The sequence below is a fragment of the Cervus canadensis genome, chromosome 2, assembly GCF_019320065.1.
Source record: "Cervus canadensis isolate Bull #8, Minnesota chromosome 2, ASM1932006v1, whole genome shotgun sequence".
Taxonomy (NCBI): Eukaryota; Metazoa; Chordata; class Mammalia; order Artiodactyla; family Cervidae; genus Cervus; species Cervus canadensis.
The window spans coordinates 63,235,433-63,251,772 of record NC_057387.1 but is presented as its reverse complement, the minus strand read 5'-3'; the positions used below and the strand labels follow the sequence as shown (position 1 = coordinate 63,251,772).

General features: G+C 41.5%; 1 protein-coding gene across 8 annotated transcripts in view; it reads left to right on the top strand.

The window, feature by feature from the left end:
* Positions 1 to 7,835: 7,835 nt before the first annotated feature.
* The window catches only part of NEXN (nexilin F-actin binding protein), a 52,885-nt gene continuing 44,380 nt past the window's right edge, over positions 7,836 to 16,340 (top strand). For 6 of the 8 annotated variants that reach the window (XM_043460916.1, XM_043460913.1, XM_043460915.1 and 3 more), the window contains exon 1: positions 7,838 to 7,968. The gene's annotated coding sequence lies outside the window, so the exon portion shown is untranslated. Of the gene's footprint in view, positions 7,969 to 11,692; positions 11,768 to 16,340 lie in introns of all 8 variants that reach the window. The other 2 variants (XM_043460914.1, XM_043460910.1) reach the window with 1 other exon arrangement.

Genomic DNA, 16,340 nt, shown 5'->3' with positions numbered 1-16,340 from the left:
CATCTTGCTGATGTAGTGAGTACTTTATACAATACTTATATATATTTGCAAGGTCACACTTGTCTCATTAAATCCTATGTACCCTATGAAAACTTTCAGTCTCCATAAGACCACATATACAGGCATGGAGAATATAGAACACTGCAGAAGTACTGAAATCGAGTGTGAAAGTATATGTTTCCTTTACATACTAACTGGGAGAGAAAACAGTTTCATGATGAATAAAGGTAAAGTACTTGTGGGTTTTTTTATTAATAATTTCAAGGGTTATGGTTAAAATTGCCATCAAACTCAATATGAATCTATCATATTGATGGACATGCATCCTTCCCTATTCAGACATGCCCCTTGCCCACCACTTGGTAGGGGTTCAGATACATTTACTTAAGGAGAGGGATGCTGCCTGGATACTGCTGAAGATACCAGACGGAGAGAAGGGTTTATTTGGTTATAAAAACAGTATTTTGATTTGGGACTTTTAATGAAGAGGTTTGTTTTAGAACAAACATGTACAGGATAGGCAAATGTATATAGCTATATTTTTAGACTCTTAAGTTAGACATAAACTTAAGTATATTAATAAGCAAAACATATAAATAGGAGTTAAACTTTTTCCTAGCAAGGATATGAGGTTGGAGACGGAATGGAAAACTAGATCTGTGTCTCCATCTCATCTTCTGTTTTCTTTGTTGTCTGCCATCCTTCTGTTATCTCATGCCATCTTCTTTGATGGTGCCATGTGAACTTAATATTTTGCACTTTAAATATATCTCTCCGAATTATTATGTTTGTTTAAAATACTTCTCTACAAGCATCTTGGTGTCTTCATTGCTTGCATGCTCCCAGGTGTTAGTCTGTCAGTCATGTCTGACTCTTTATGACCCCATGGACTGTAACCTGCCAGGTTCCTCCGTCCATGGAATTCTCCAGGCAAGAATACTGGAGTGGGTTGCCATTCCCTTCTCCAGGAGATCTTCCTGACCCAGAGATGGAACCCAGGTCTCCCTTACTACAGGCTGACTCCTAACTGTCTGAGCTATCAGCTTGCATAATCAGTCATGTCCAACTCTTTTGTGACCATATAGACTGTAGCCAGCCAGGCTCATCTATTCATGGGATTTCCCAGGGAAGAATACTGGAATGGGTTGCCATTTCCTTCTCCAGGAGATCTTCCGACCCAGAGATTGAACCTACGTCTTCTGGGTCTCTTGCATTGGCAGGCAGATTCTTTACAAATGTGCCACCGGGGAAGTCCAGTTGTTAACACTATTTGTAGAGCTTTGCTGGAAATCATTAAAACTCACTTGGTTTATACACTGTCTTTCTTACTTTCTTGTGCTGCTGTGACTTCTATTTTTTATGTAGTGTTGCTTCCTACACCCTGTATTCTATAATCCTTTACCCTGCATTTCTTCTCCTTTAATCTCTTTCTCTCCTCATGCAAGTCAGTATGATCAAGTCACATTGATCACAATAGCAAGTCACGTTGATCAAGCTGCACAGCTCTTTAGTCTGATGAGGTTCTTTTTTTGTTTTTTTTTCTACCTTTTAACAGTGAAAACCTTTAAGTAACCTCTATCATTGGGGCGGGAAAGGACTGAATTCCCGTACAGGAAAAAAAGGTCAAAGCTTCCTTCTATGATGCTTTTTATTCTTTACTTAAAAGCCACAGCAAGGCAACTGGTATATCAAATACCACCTCAATGTTTTGCTTTTAACTGTCTCTTATGTGTGTCAGAAGCGTTTCACACAGTGTACTTATTTATAGGAAATTACAGAACTTTTATAATTTGCTGTTTGAAATAATATCACAATACTTAAAATATAGAGAAGAACTTTGACATTTGAAAACACCTGAGATACATGACTTCTAAAAGTTTGCTAATTCTTTCATTTAATAATGCTGTGAGAGAATAGGTCCAGAGACTTTAAAAAGGATTGAATACTTGGTGTGATAGCAAATGGGATTTTTTTTTAAAGTAGGTTAAAGCAGGTGTACTTGTTATCTATTGCTACCTAAAAAATTATCCCCGAATTTAGCAGCTCTAAACAATGAACATTATGTCCCATGGTTTCTGAGGGTTGGGAATTTAGGAATGGCTGGTTCCAGTGGTCCTCGCTTAGAGTCTGTCCTGAGCCTGCAGTCCTCTGAAGGCTTGACTAGGCCTGGAAGATTTTGCTTCCGAGAATTGCTTATTCACATGGCTGTTGTCAGAGAGCTTTAGGTCCTCGTGTCATGGGCCTCTGAACAGAACTGCCTACATATCTTTAAAACCTAGCAGCTGGCTTTCCCCAGAGTGAGTAATCCAGTAGACATCAAGACAAAAGACACAGTATCTTTTACAACCTAGACTTGAAGGGGACATACCATCATTTGTGCCATATTCTATTCGTCACACAGACCCACCATGGTATGATGGGGGAGGAGTTTACACAAGGACAGAAAGACTAGGAGGCAGGATCATTTGAGGTTATCTTGGTGGTTGAATATCACACCAGGGAATCATAATAAATTGTAAAGAGATAATTGTAGTTATATTATGTAGAAATACATGTTACATTATTACAATTAATTTTAAATGAATATGTGCACATTCTTGGGCCAATCTTTTGGGGTAGGGTCAGGGCCTTTATTTGTGTATATGGATCAGCACAGTATTCTGAGATGTCTGTTGCATAAACTATACCTCTAAATCATCATCTGAGATTTACAGCTTCCCTTACTTTTATTTACTTATTTATTTCGGCTGTACTGAGTTTTCGTTGCTGCATGGACTTTTCTCTAGTTGCAGGGAGCGGGGGCTCCTCTCTAGTTGCAGTGCACGGGTTTCTCATTGTGGTAGCTTCTCTTATCGCAGAAGACAGGATGTAGGGCACATGGGCTTTAGTAGATGTGGTTCCCTGGCTCCAGAATATAGGCTCAATAGTTGTAGCAAAGGGCTACATGGGCTTAGTTGCTCTTCAGCATGTGGGATCCTCCCAGATCAGGAATTGAACCCGTGTCTCCTGCATTGGCAGGCAGATTCTTTACCACTGAGCCACCAGGGAAGCCCTCCCTTAATTTTAAAGGAGAAAAAATATACATGAAAAGCAACGAGTGCCAAGTCCCCATAGGTTTTCATAATTTTCTACACAGTCTTTTACATTTGTCTTCCCCACACCTAATTGGATGGTAATTTTTGAAAGCTGTTTGCCTTCAAGTCTTCAAAGCATTCAACTTAGCTTTCATAAAAATGATAACTATTTTTGCTTTTGTGTTTTTCCTTTTTGTAATGTTTATGTAATTTCAATAATGTGCAACTAATACAGTCAAGTCAGAGAACAAATCCAATTGATTCATGATAAATATACAAGAAGTGTTTATGTAAGTCAGCAAATCTTGAATTTCTAATAGTTTTCTCAAACTTAGCATGTCCAAAAGGGAGCTCCTATCCACACCTGCCTAAACCTCCTCCCAGTCTTTCTCGTCCTAAAAAATGACAACTCCATTTTTCCAGTTCCTCAGGCCAAAAACTTCTTTTCCTCACATTTCATACTCAATCTGTTACCAAAATCCTACCAGTTCCACTTTTCCAAAGTACCAAGAAAAAAATACACCAAGCATTTCTCACAGCCTTCAGAACTACCACCTGGGCCCAGACTCCCATTGCTTGTCATCACGATTATTTGGGAAGTCTCCTAATTGGTCTCCCTGCTTCATTTTAGTGTATTTGCAGCACAACAGCCAGACTGAGGACTTCTCTTGTGGCTCAGCTGGTAAAGAATCCACTGGCAATAAATGCAGGAGACTCTGGTTCAACTCCTGGATTGGGAAGATCCTCTGAGAAGGGATAGGCTACCCACTCCAGTATTCTTGGGCTTCCCTGGTGGCTCAGCTGATAAAGAATTGGCCTGCAATGCGGGAGACCTGGGTTTGATTCCTGGGTTGGGAATATCTCCTGGGGAAGGGAAAGGCTACACTCTAGTATTCTGGCCTGGAGAATTCCATGGACACTATAGTCTGTCCATGTGGTCACAAAGAGTTGGATACGACTGAGCACCTTTCACTTCACTTCAGCCAGACTGACATGTTAAAAATACATCACGTCACTGCTTTGTTCACAATCCACCAATGGTCACACATCTAACTCAGAGTAAAAGCCAAAGTCCTTACAATGTGAAAAAGGTTTCTCACAGTCAGTCTCCTGCCCCACTCCACTTGGTCTTATTTCACCCTTTGCCTACTTAGCTAGAAAGATGATTCTGTGAAAGTGTTGCACTCAATATGCCAGCAAATTTGGAAAACTCAGCAGTGGCCACAGGACTGGAAAAGGTCAGTTTTCATTCCAATCCCAAAGAATGCTCAAACTACCGCACAATTGCACTCATCTCACACACTAGCAAAATGATGCTTAAAATTCTCTAAGCCAGGCTTCAGCAATACATGAACCGTGAACTTCCAGATGTTCAAGCTGGTTTTAGAAAAGGCAGAGGAACCAGAGATCAAATTGCCAACATCCGCTGGATCATCGAAAAAGCAAGCGAGTTCCATAAAAACTTCTATTTCTGCTTTATTGACTATGCCAAAGCCTTTGACTGTGTGGATCACAATAAACTGTGGAAAATTCTGAAAGAGATCAGAATACCAGACCACCTGACTTGCCTCTTGAGAAACCTGTATGCAGGTCAAGAAGGAACAGTTAGAACAGGACATGGAACAACAGACTGGTTCCAAATAGGAAAAAGAGTACATCAAGGCTGTATATAGTCACCCTGCTTATTTAACTTATATACATAGTACATCATGAGAACCGCTGGGCTGGATGAAGCACAAGCTGGAATCAAGATTGCCGGGAGAAATATCAATAATGTCAGACGCAGATGACACCACTCTTACGGCAGAAAGTGAAGAAGAACTAAAGAGCCTCTTGATGGAAGTGAAAGAGGAGAGTGAAAAAGTTGGCTTAAAGCTCAACATTCAGAAAACTAAGATCATGGCATCCAGTCCCCTCACGTCATGGCAAACAGATGGGGAAAGAGTGGAAACAGTGGCTGACTTTATTTTTTTGGGCTCCAAAATCACTGCAGATGGTGATTGCAGACATGAAATTAAAAGATGCTTACTCCTTGGAAGGAAAGTTATGACCAACCTAGATAACATATTAAAAAGCAGAGACATTACTTTGCCAACAAAGGTCTGTCTAGTCAAGGTCATGGTTTTTCCAGTGGTCATGTATGGATGTGAGATTTGGACTATAAAGAAAGCTGAGTGCTGAAGAATTGATGCTTTGGAACTGTGGTGTTGGAGAAGACTCTTGACAGTCCCTTGGACTGCAAGGAGATCCAACCAGTCCATCCTAAAGGAGATCAGTCCTGGGTGTTCATTGGAAAGACTGATTTTGAAGCTGAAACTGCAATACTTTGGCCACCTGATGTGAAGAGCTGACTCATTTGAAATGACCCTGATGCTGGGAAAGATTGAGGGCAGGAGGAGAAGGGGACGACAGAGGATAAGATGGTTGGATGGTATTACTGACTCAATGGACATGAGTTTGGGTGGACTCCAGGAGTTGGTGATGGACAGGGAGGCCTGACCTGCTGCGGTCCATGGGGTTGCAAAGAGTCGGACATGACTGAGTGACTGAACTGAACTGAGCTACTTAGCTTCGCCCACATGACCTTCTTGTTCTTTCTAGAATATGTTAGATAGCATCCTTCATGGGGCCTTTGCACTTCCTCCTGGACCAATCTTCTCCCAGAGATCTCCAGATATTTACATGGCTCATAGGCTTGTCTCATATGAGGCTTTCTCTAAACTCTTATCCAAAGGGATAATATCCAGCCATTCCATTGCCAGCATTTCCTACTTTTCTGCTCTGCTTTATCTCTATTGCTTATTACTAAGCTGTTTATCTGTTTATTGTCTGTCCTGTTCCACTAGAATGTATGTCATATGATGGCAGGGCTTTTTGTTTTGTGACTGGTGTATCCTAAGTAGAACTAAGTATTTGTTGAGTGAATGAATGATAAATCGAGGGGAGAAGACACAGCATTGCATGCTGTGGGTAGCTAGCAAAGTTTGTAGAATGAAGAGCTTTGTTGTGTCTGATGAATCTGCTGAGTAGATCTTTTAGGAGAGTTTCTACTCACTTCTCTAAGTCATAAATATAAATGTGTAATTATAAATTGGTAAGTGTAGGGAGGAAGAGTGGAATAAGAATTTGTGATGGGACTGATACGTGCATGCATGCTGTTGTGTCCAACTCTTTGTGATCCCATGGACTGCAGCCCAGACTCCTCTCCATGGAACTTTCCAGGCAAGAATACTGGAGTGGGTTGTCATTTCCTACTTCAGGGGATCTTCCTGACCCAGGGATCAAGCCTGTTTCTCCCACATTGGGGGTGGATTCTTTATCGGTGAGCTACACTGAGAGCCCAGGGACTGATACAGATTGGGGTAAAAGGAAGACTGCTCTGAGAAAGCAACATATAAGCAGATAGCAAAAGCATGTGTTGAATTTAGGTAGGTTAAGAGGCTAGGGAAAGAATTTCATACAGGGGGAACAGCTTGTGCAAAGGCCCGGCAACTAGAGTGACCACAGAAAATTCCATGAATTGAAGAAGGTAAGGGTGATGGTATTGAAGGGAGCAAGAGAACAAGTTTAAATAGCTGTTTTTTATTACCAATCTAGAACTTTTCTGTAATTTAAGAATAAATGGCTTATACCTCTTAAAAGAATTGCCATCCTGAGTAAACAGTGTATGGGGATGGGGTGGAGAAAGAAGGTTATAGTTAAGACCAGAAAGCGTTTTCAACATCTCTGAAAATGTAACCTGAGCACCACTGTCTTTCCAGCGCTAGAAGTTGGAGGTGGTTGTCCCTGGTTTGTGTAGATGCTAGTTCAATTTTGTTTATTCATTCATTCATTAAGTTGATATTCACCTTATGCATGCAGTGAAGACTTGAAGATCTCCCCCACCAGGAAAATGTCCCCATTAAATGAGTATTTCAGGGTTTAATATGGACTGTCTGATGGCTTTAACTGACAGGCTGGTGGTCCAGATTGAAAATATTCAATTTAGTTCTAATATTCAATTAGCTGGTGCTAATATTTGCAAGACGCCTTAATATGGATTTAGAAAGACCAGAGATGATTTGCCCTCAGTTAAGGAAAACTGGAATATTATAAAAAAAAACTTATTTCTTTTTATGCCTCCTCCTCCCCGTCCACCCCTCTTTCGCATCCTCGCTTTCGCCCACTTTTCTCTATCAACCATTCTGTTGAGAGTGAAAGACCAGAACTAAGAGAAGGAGAGCAACAGACAGACGAAGTGGTCCCCGGTCTGCTGCCCTCTGCTCTCAACAGTAAAAGGAAAGCTGGCCGAGGGGCCCGCTTTGGATGAAGATGAGGTGGTGGTTTGGCTACTTAGACCCCAGAACCGATAGCTCAGCTGAGAAGCAGGCCCTAGCGCAAACCGTTAGTGGCTAGAGGGAAGGCAGCTGCAGCCTGTTTCCGAATCCCACTCCAGTAGCTCCCGTTCCTCACTGGGGAGGCAGCCTCCTTTCCCCGGAGCGCGCCGGGACGCGGAGGCGGACCCGAGGGGAGGGGGTCAGCTCGGGGATCCAGAGTCGGGCGACCGGCAGGTCCCGGCGGAAAGTTGGCAGCCACCGCCCCCCTAGCCCGCCTTCTTTCTCGACTCTCCACCCCTCTCCGGGCGATACGGCGGAGGCGGGGGTTGGGGGAACTGGCCTCGTGTTTTGGAACAGCTGCAGCCGGCGCTGGGCCCGCCTGGAATGCGGGAACAGGCTGCGCACCAGGACTTTTATGGAAACTTGCTGTTGGAGCGGGCGGCGCGGCGGCGGCCAGAGAGATCGCAGCGGCTGGAGCGGCGGCTGGAGCACCCGGACCCCTGCCTACACCCCGGCGCCCGACGCGCACACCTCCCCGCGCGCACCCCGGACCTTCGCGTGCCTCCGGCTTGAGGAGGGTGAGAGGAGTCGGGGGGATGTGGGACTGGGGCGGCCGAGATCGAGCCGTCGGCTCCCCTTGGGCGACTGGCGGGGGCTGCGGGGACGCGCGCCGCGGCTCCTGGCCGGGGTCCATCCAGCTGTGTGGACGTGCTGGTCCCCGGCGCGAGCGAACCGGCCCTCGGAGCCGCATCCGCGGGCTCCGCGCGGCGCGGGGCGGGCCGGGGCGGCCTGGCTGTCTCTCCGCGGTCACCGGCCTTGGGCAGATTCTGGCCGCGACATCCCTGCCCAGCTCCGCAGCTTCAGCTCAGCTTGCACCCTATGTGCGCAGTTTCGGGAGCTTTCTGGGTCCCGCAGGCAGTGATCCTCCGGGAGTGATCCTCTGCGAGTGGAGCGGGCTCCCGACCCCTTGCTCGGTCCCAGTGGGCCCGGCAGGTAAAGTGCCGCGTCCTCCTCCACCACGTGCCCCCGGCGCTGTCTCCTTGTCCGCCGGCACTGCCTGCTGTTTTTAAGAGAAATCATTCCCCATCTGTCCCAGTGGGAGGCTGGGCAGTGAGATGTGATTTAACTACTCGTCGTCTGCCCCTTCCCTCCAAACTAGTTGTTCGCGATTCTGTCCGAGGTCGGATGTTGGGAGTTGTGCAGCTAGAGCTGAACTTGGAATGAGTGATGGAATCACCTCTCGAGACCTCCTTTGACTATAAGCTCTTTAAAAAAGCCGAGCCATTCCAGCTGTGTTTGTAAACTGCGAAACGTTCTACAAATGCTAAATATATATATATATATATAATTAATGGCTTTTGTAAAGAAAATAGCCAAGTTCAGAGGTTCGTTGATGGCTTCGAGGTCTTCATTTCATATTTATTTAAGGTCCAGAATGTGAACAAAGAGTTGGAAAGCGGGGTGGGGGGAAGGAGGGAGAGAGAGAGGACAGAAGGAGAACAAGATAAAAATAGCATAAGGATATGTCCTAACAAAATGTCTGTCCTTGGGTAGGAGGCAGGTAGAGAAAAGAAATAAGCCATAATAAGAAAGAAATCAGTTCCATGAGCGAAGCAACTGGAGCATCATTCACCAGCTAAATTTTGTTAATGAATTCATGTGTGGGCCCACGGGTCTTGGAGTCACAGCATAACTATGTGTTGGGTAGCATGATTAAATCAACTTAAGTATTTATACCATCTTAGTCACCCGTCATTGAAAGAATTGCCTTACTTTCCCCCTGATAATCCTTTTACAGATTAAATTTCTGCTGTCAGAAAACACAGAATACACATAAGTCTCTGAAATTCTTTTCAGTTTTGAAGTCCAGTAGGGTGGAAAAGTGAATAATTAATTAAATTGAGGGACAAGATTTTCTTTTCTTTTTTTTTTTTTTGTTTGAGGAGGTATATTTAGTAATAAGGCTTCCCAAGGGGCTCAGTAGTAAAGAGCCCACCTGCCAAGGCTGGAGAAGCAGAAGACTCCGGTTTGATCCCTGGGTGGGGAAGATCTCCTGGAGGAGGGCATGGCAACCCACTCCAGTATTCCTCCCTGAAGAATCCCATGAAGTGAGGAGCCTGGCAGGACTACATGGAGTCCCAAAGAGTCTGACAGGACTGAGCACACACACATACTTAGTATAAATGAACTTGCATTATTTAATGTAGCTAATTCAGATTTTCACAGCTATTAGCCCCCTATTTTTTTAAAAATATTTTGTATTTTAACTGGAATATTTTGAAGAAAAATGTCTTTAATATTTTAAAGAAAAATGTTTTATCTGCAGTGATTCCCTTAAAGAGCCCAAAGTAAAAACCACAAGATTCTTTAAAATCCAGTTTACCTTAATACGGTATTGATGTAATTCCATTTTCATTAAAGAGTCACACTTTTAAATCCATTTAAAACTGAAATGTAGAGAATAGCAATTTTTCCTGCTCACCTGAAAATGGAATCTGTGCTATTTTTGAAAATTTGATATGTAAGACTGATCATTGTCAAAATGTATGTCATCTTGAGATGACTATATTTAGCATCAACAAAGGAATGCATTATCTAGGTTTCTGAACAGTATGTTTCCCCTGAAATTACATTTGAGGTATTTAGGTTAGGGTTTCACTTGTGAACAGAATAAAAACTGGATATGTATATTTGGGTGAGATTAATTGGCAATTTAAGAGCTTCCCTGGTGGCTCAGCAGTAAAGAATCTGCCTGTAGCACGAGAGACGCGAGAGATGGATTTGATCCCTGTATGGAGAAGATCTCCTGGAGTAGGAAATGGCAACCCACTCCAGTATTCTTGCCTGGAAAATTTCATGGACAGAGGAGCCTGGTGGGCTACAGTCCATGGGGTCGCAAAGAGTCGGACATGACTGAGCACATGCACACACAATTGGGAATTTAGATTGCTTAGAACCCAAGTGGCCTGAAATGAGATAACTATTTCTTTTAAGGGGGAGAAACCCCTACTGTTATCTTTGAAACTCATTAAGGAAAATAAGGGCCTTTCCCTTGGCTCAGCTGGTAAACAATCCGCCTGCAATGAGAAAGACCTGGGTTCGATCCCTGGGTCTGGAAGATCCCCTGGAGAAGGGATGGGCTACCCACTCCAGTATTCTGGCCTGGATAATTCCCTGGACTGTATAGTGCATGGGGTTGCAAAGAGTTGAACTCAACTGAGCAACTTTCACTTTCACACTGGAGGCTCAACAGTAAAGAATCCTCCTGCAGTGCAGGAGACACAAGAGATGTAGGTTCGATCCATAGGTGGGGAAGATCCCCTAGAGAAGGAAATGTCAACCCACTCCAGTATTCTTACCTGGAAAATTTCATGGACAGAGGAGCCTGGCAGGTTATAGTCAGTCCATGGGGTCACAAAGAGTCAGACACAACTGAGCACACACACCCATACACACATGCAAAAGCAAATAAAAATATTGTTTAAATAAAAATACATGCCTAAAAGAAAGAAAACAATGTATTATAGTAAATGTAGAAAAGTATGTAACAGATGGGTAGACGTCTGAATACTTTTATAGAAAAGAGGACTCTGTGCATTTTATGTTATGCTGGCCAGACACACAAAACATCTTAGTAGTTGACTTTAAGAGGGAAAATGACCTATACCATTCTTAGTAATTTCACATATTTCTATTCTTATTTAAACTATCTGTGGTCTACATCACCTGTATGGTTACTTTTATGTTCTCTTCCTTCTGGTTTTATCATTTATCAAGATTACATATTTATATACACTTGGAGTTGTTATATTTTCTTCATCTATTTAAATACTCAGTGCATGGTTTGACTTGACTATGATAGTATGGGTCTTCCCGGATGGCTCAGCAGGTAAAGAATCCACCTGCAATGCAGGAGATACAGGAGACGCAGGTTCAATCCCTGGGTTGGGAAGATCCCCTGGAGGAGGAAATGGCAATCCACTCTAGTATTCTTGCCTGAAAAATCCCATTCATGGAGGAACCTGGAGGGCTACGGTCCAGAGTGTCACAAAGAGTCAGATATGACTGGGCACATCCTTCACATTGCATGGTAATATACTTTCTATATGGTAGGATGGGTGAATTTTTACTCAGAAATCCAGTTATTTAACTTTCAGTCAAATTTGGTTTTTTATTAGAAAATTAATACAACTATGTTATATTTATGATTAAAAATTGTGGGAAACCGAAAAGGGGGCTGTCATCATCTGACACATAAACTGTTAGTGCTTTGATATAGTTCCCTCTTTTCTTCACAAATAGGAGTTTTTTCCCTCACAATGCTATATCTCAGCAGAAGTACCTATGTGAAAGCATTGATGCAGTATCTGCCATCTAGTAAGTGTTCAATAGTTGGTTCTTTTTCTCCCTCTCCTTTTTTTTTTTTTTCTTTGTCATCTCTTCCTTTTTGTTCTCTGATTAGAAGACAGTTTGGTGTCCCTAGGTCAAGTTTTGAGGTTGGTGAAAAAAAATTTTTTGTCTTGATGCAGGCAGTTTGATTTTAGATTATATGGGCTTCTGTTAGAAGTGTAAACCAACAGAATTATCACCATACAGCCCCTTACACAAACCCTGGGATTTACTGTCCTGATTCCTAGTCTGATGTTGCTACACCCTGCAAGACAGTGGGGGAGGCGGGCAATGTCTCTACAAGGCTGGTTGGCAAGAGCCTCCCCGCCCAATCCTGGCCCCTGGCTCTGGTTTTGAAGGGATGACCCTATCAGCACACTTAACAAGATGAATCAAAATGATGCTACTTTGGAAATTCAGGCATGTGATTAAGAGAATGGACATTTAGGCTTTAATGACTTAAGTCGCTACTTGAGAAACTGTAACTTCTTGATGCCTGGACCCATTTGAGTTTGGTGAAATTTGACTTCGCCTTTCTTTCTGGACCTCTTTCCTGCCATTTTCTTCCTTTTCACTGTGCCTCCCTCTTTCTAGCCAAAACAGCCCCCACCCCTGTCTCTTTGTATTTTCTCAGTGCTGCTTGTTTATTTAGATCAGGGTCTACAAATTGGGAGCCAAAAAGTGACTTTTAGCCACAGGTATGTTTAAAAATTGTACATTTTATATTGAAATATGGATTTTCAGCCTCTCTTGAAAAATTGAAAGGTCTTGGCAAAACTGGGTCCACATTTCTGCATAGCAGGGATACTCTGAAACTAAGTAGTGACTCCCTCCTGAGACAGGGCACACAGCACACTCTCCTGTTAACATAGTCTCCACCATCCCCTATTGTTTGATAACCAGTCATCACTGATATACACTACTTGTCAATTATATTGCATAACATTAACTTACATTACCTGACCACAGACAGTTGAATATGCAGGGCCCTGATCTAAGTATTAGGGCAAGTCTGAAGCCATGATATGATGGAAAGTCTGCTGGGCTTGGCATTAGGAAGCTGGACTTTAAATGCTATAGATATATTTTGATTAGCACCCTTCTCTTTAATGTAATCATGGAGCTGGGAAGGAGAGGTTAACTGTCATTGACACTAATTGCTGGTGTCAGTTGAGCTGAAAGGAACCATGTATTGAAAACTAAAACAAAATATTTTAACTGATGGGATTTTAGAAAGTATAGGGGAGATACTTCTGGGAAATAAATCTTTCCTAGGAACTGTTAAATAATCCTACTTCTTCCCCATCTTAGAAGTCTTTAGGAGAGTTTTAGCAACCCTTACACATTGGTCATAAAGTGAAGTTTACCTCTATTCTTCTACTTCTCCGCCCTTCCCGCTTGTTTGCCGTCAGAGGCCTGGGTCTTTCAATTCCCAGTGGTGCCCCTCATCGAAAGGCCCTCTTCCACTTGAAGAGGGTTGAGGAATTCCAGTCTGTTCCAGAAATTACCACATCCATTTGTTTGGGAATCCCACATCTGGTTTTTCATGATATCTAGCTTAATGTAAACTGACTCCATTTAATTTTACTTTCTACAATTTTGTTTGTTTGTTCATTCATTCATTCATGCATCCTCATCATCAGCTTTCCTTTTAGAGATATCATACACAAGTTTTATTTGGGCTCATTTTGGATCAGACAGTTTTCTGGTATCTCTTAGTTATTCATCCACTAGCTCAAATGTGAACTGACTTTGTACTGTGTCCTAGTTGCTATGTGAGACACTAAAGATAAAAAATGGAGTAGAGCACAGTTTTTCCCTTCAGGGACTCAGAGTATGGTGAATGCTCTTTGAAAAATATTCCACACAGTCATACGAGTGCAAAGTATTATACATTAATATGGAAGAATGACGAGGCAGGTTGAAAAGATTGTTGGTATGACTGCAACCAGAGATTATCATACGAAGTGAAGTAAGTCAGAAAGAGAAAGACAAATGTCATATGATATCACTTATATGTGGAATCTAAAATATGGCACAAATGAACCTATCTACAAACGGAAACGGATTCACAGACATGGAAACAGGCTTGTGGTTGCCAGGGAGAGGCGGGTGAGGGGGGAAGGACTGGGGGTTTGCAGTTGGTAGATGCAGACTATTACATTTAGAATGGACACACAGCAAGGTCCTAATGGATAGCACAGGGAACTGTACTGAATATCCTGTGATAAATCATAATGGGAAAGAAAATTTAAAAATGTGTAAATGTGTATAACTGAGTCACTATGCTATAGAGCAGAGACTGGCACAGCATTGTAAATCAACTGTACTTCAATTTTAAAAAATTGAATAAATTAAAAACTAAAAAACAAAATGAGAAAAACAGCCAAAGCAAAAAAAAAAAAAAAGATTGTTATCAGTGAGGAATTACATATTGGTAGCAGGAAAAAACTCACTATTTTAAGTAAAATAGGATCTAGTTTCATATTTTTTAACTGTAATGAGGTTTATAATGTTTAATAATATAATTTTCAAAGTAGAAGTTTACAACCTTCATTAAATGTAATAAGGTTACATAAGTTTATATTTCTTGTACAAGTAGAAAATGATAAAAATTTAGGCTCACATTTTATGAAGCTGAAAACAATGTTGTTTGTTTTATAAAGAGGTGGGTTTTAACATTTGCTTCTAGTATTTAGGTAAGTGTTCTGTCTATAACCTTCTTAAAAGTTGAGACCAAAAAAAAAAAAAAAGTTGAGACAAAGAATTTACTTGAGTTTAATGAAATGCAGATTTAAAGCTGTCACTTTCTTGTCAAGTCTGTTCTTTTGAGAAAGGAGATAATACTTTAACACGATGAGACAGTTATTGTAAATGATAGCTGTGATTTAAAATTCTTTTCTTTAAGTCTTGCATTATTTGCTATCTTGAAATATTTTAATTGCACATATAAAAATCAAATAAAGTAACTAAATTTAGAACACTTAGAGGTCAAACAGAGGTCCAGTGGAGTTTTAGAATGGGAACATCAGCATGCATATTTTAAGATGATCTGTTAGACTTAATATTATATTCTACTTTGAGACTTTCATATTATTTCAAAGTTTGAGTTTATACCTTAATCAACCTGTAAATTGCTTTATAACAGCCCCAAAGTATATTTTTGAAACACATTTTATTAGGCTATTAAGTCATTTTCAAAAACTTCCTGAAGTCTACCTCATTAATTGCTATGCCAGTTGATACCAACATTAGTGTATTCGCTTATGTATACAGGCTTTCCCGGTGGCTCAGAGGTAAAGAATCTGCTTGCAATGCAGGCTACAGTCCATAGGGTCACAAAGAGTCAGCCAGGGCTGAGCAACTAAGCACATACATATATACAATTCATGTATATATATTTCAAGTACTTTTAGATAAAAATGTAGAATGGTAGAGTGAAATAAGTAGTTGACTAGAAGTCAAGAAACTTGGAGTCTAGTTCCTTGTTCTGCTGCTGAACAGTTTGCAACCTTGAATTAGTCACTGAATCATTTTGAGCCTCCTGGTTTTTCATACGGTAAATGAATGGCTTCGACTAATTGGTCTTTAAGGCCTTTAGTGAATAAGCTCTAAAAATTCATAATTCTTAGTACATGTATAACAAGACCCCTAATATAATTCTGATAGGTAGTAAAACCTGTTCAAAGCTGAACTCATTTTTTACCCCTTAAACATGCTTTTAATGGTAACCCTGTTCATCCATTCACTCAAAATTAAAACCTTGAACTAATTCCTTCCTTCCTCTCCTCACCTCTACCCTCCAAATCTAATTGGTCAAAATTTTTGCAGTAATGCTCCTAAGAGAGCCCCCTTCCCTGGAGGAAAGGACTTTGACTTTTGGTTCACTTTCATTTCTTCATAGCCTAGGATCATCTCTGGCATATAGTTGGAGCTTAATAAATACTTCTTAAATAAATGAATAAATGGGTTACCTCATCTTGTCAATCCTATTTGTAAAATATCTTTTCTGATTTCATTCCTAATGCTACCATCTTAATTCAGGCCCTTGTCTTTTCTTGCCAAGATCACTGTACTTGTCCTTCTCCCTGTAGTCTTCCCCCATTTTACTCCAATTTTCTGCACTGCTATCAGTCTCTCTTTTTCTTTTCTAGAATACATGTATCATTAAGTCACATGTTTGCTTTAAAAATCCCTTGCTGGATCCCATTGACTGTAGGATCAAGCCTAAACGTTTTCTTAGTCTGGCATTTGGGAATCTTTCCATTCTGTGTCCAGTCTGTTTTTCTCGTTTTACCATACATTCTCTGGACAGCTCATGGCTCCCCACATTTTCAGTGGGCTGTCAGGCATGGGTGTTTTTTTTCATATTGCTCCTTTTGCCTAGATGCCCTTTCTCTCCTTTCTACTTTGTGAAATCCTCTCATCCTTCAGTGTCTACATCAAATGTCACCATTTATCTCTGTGCAATCTGCCTTAAACCCAACCTCCTCCTTAACCCCACTATGATCTTTTCCATGACTTTTCCATATTTCTATAGCTCTGTACATATCCTGCTATT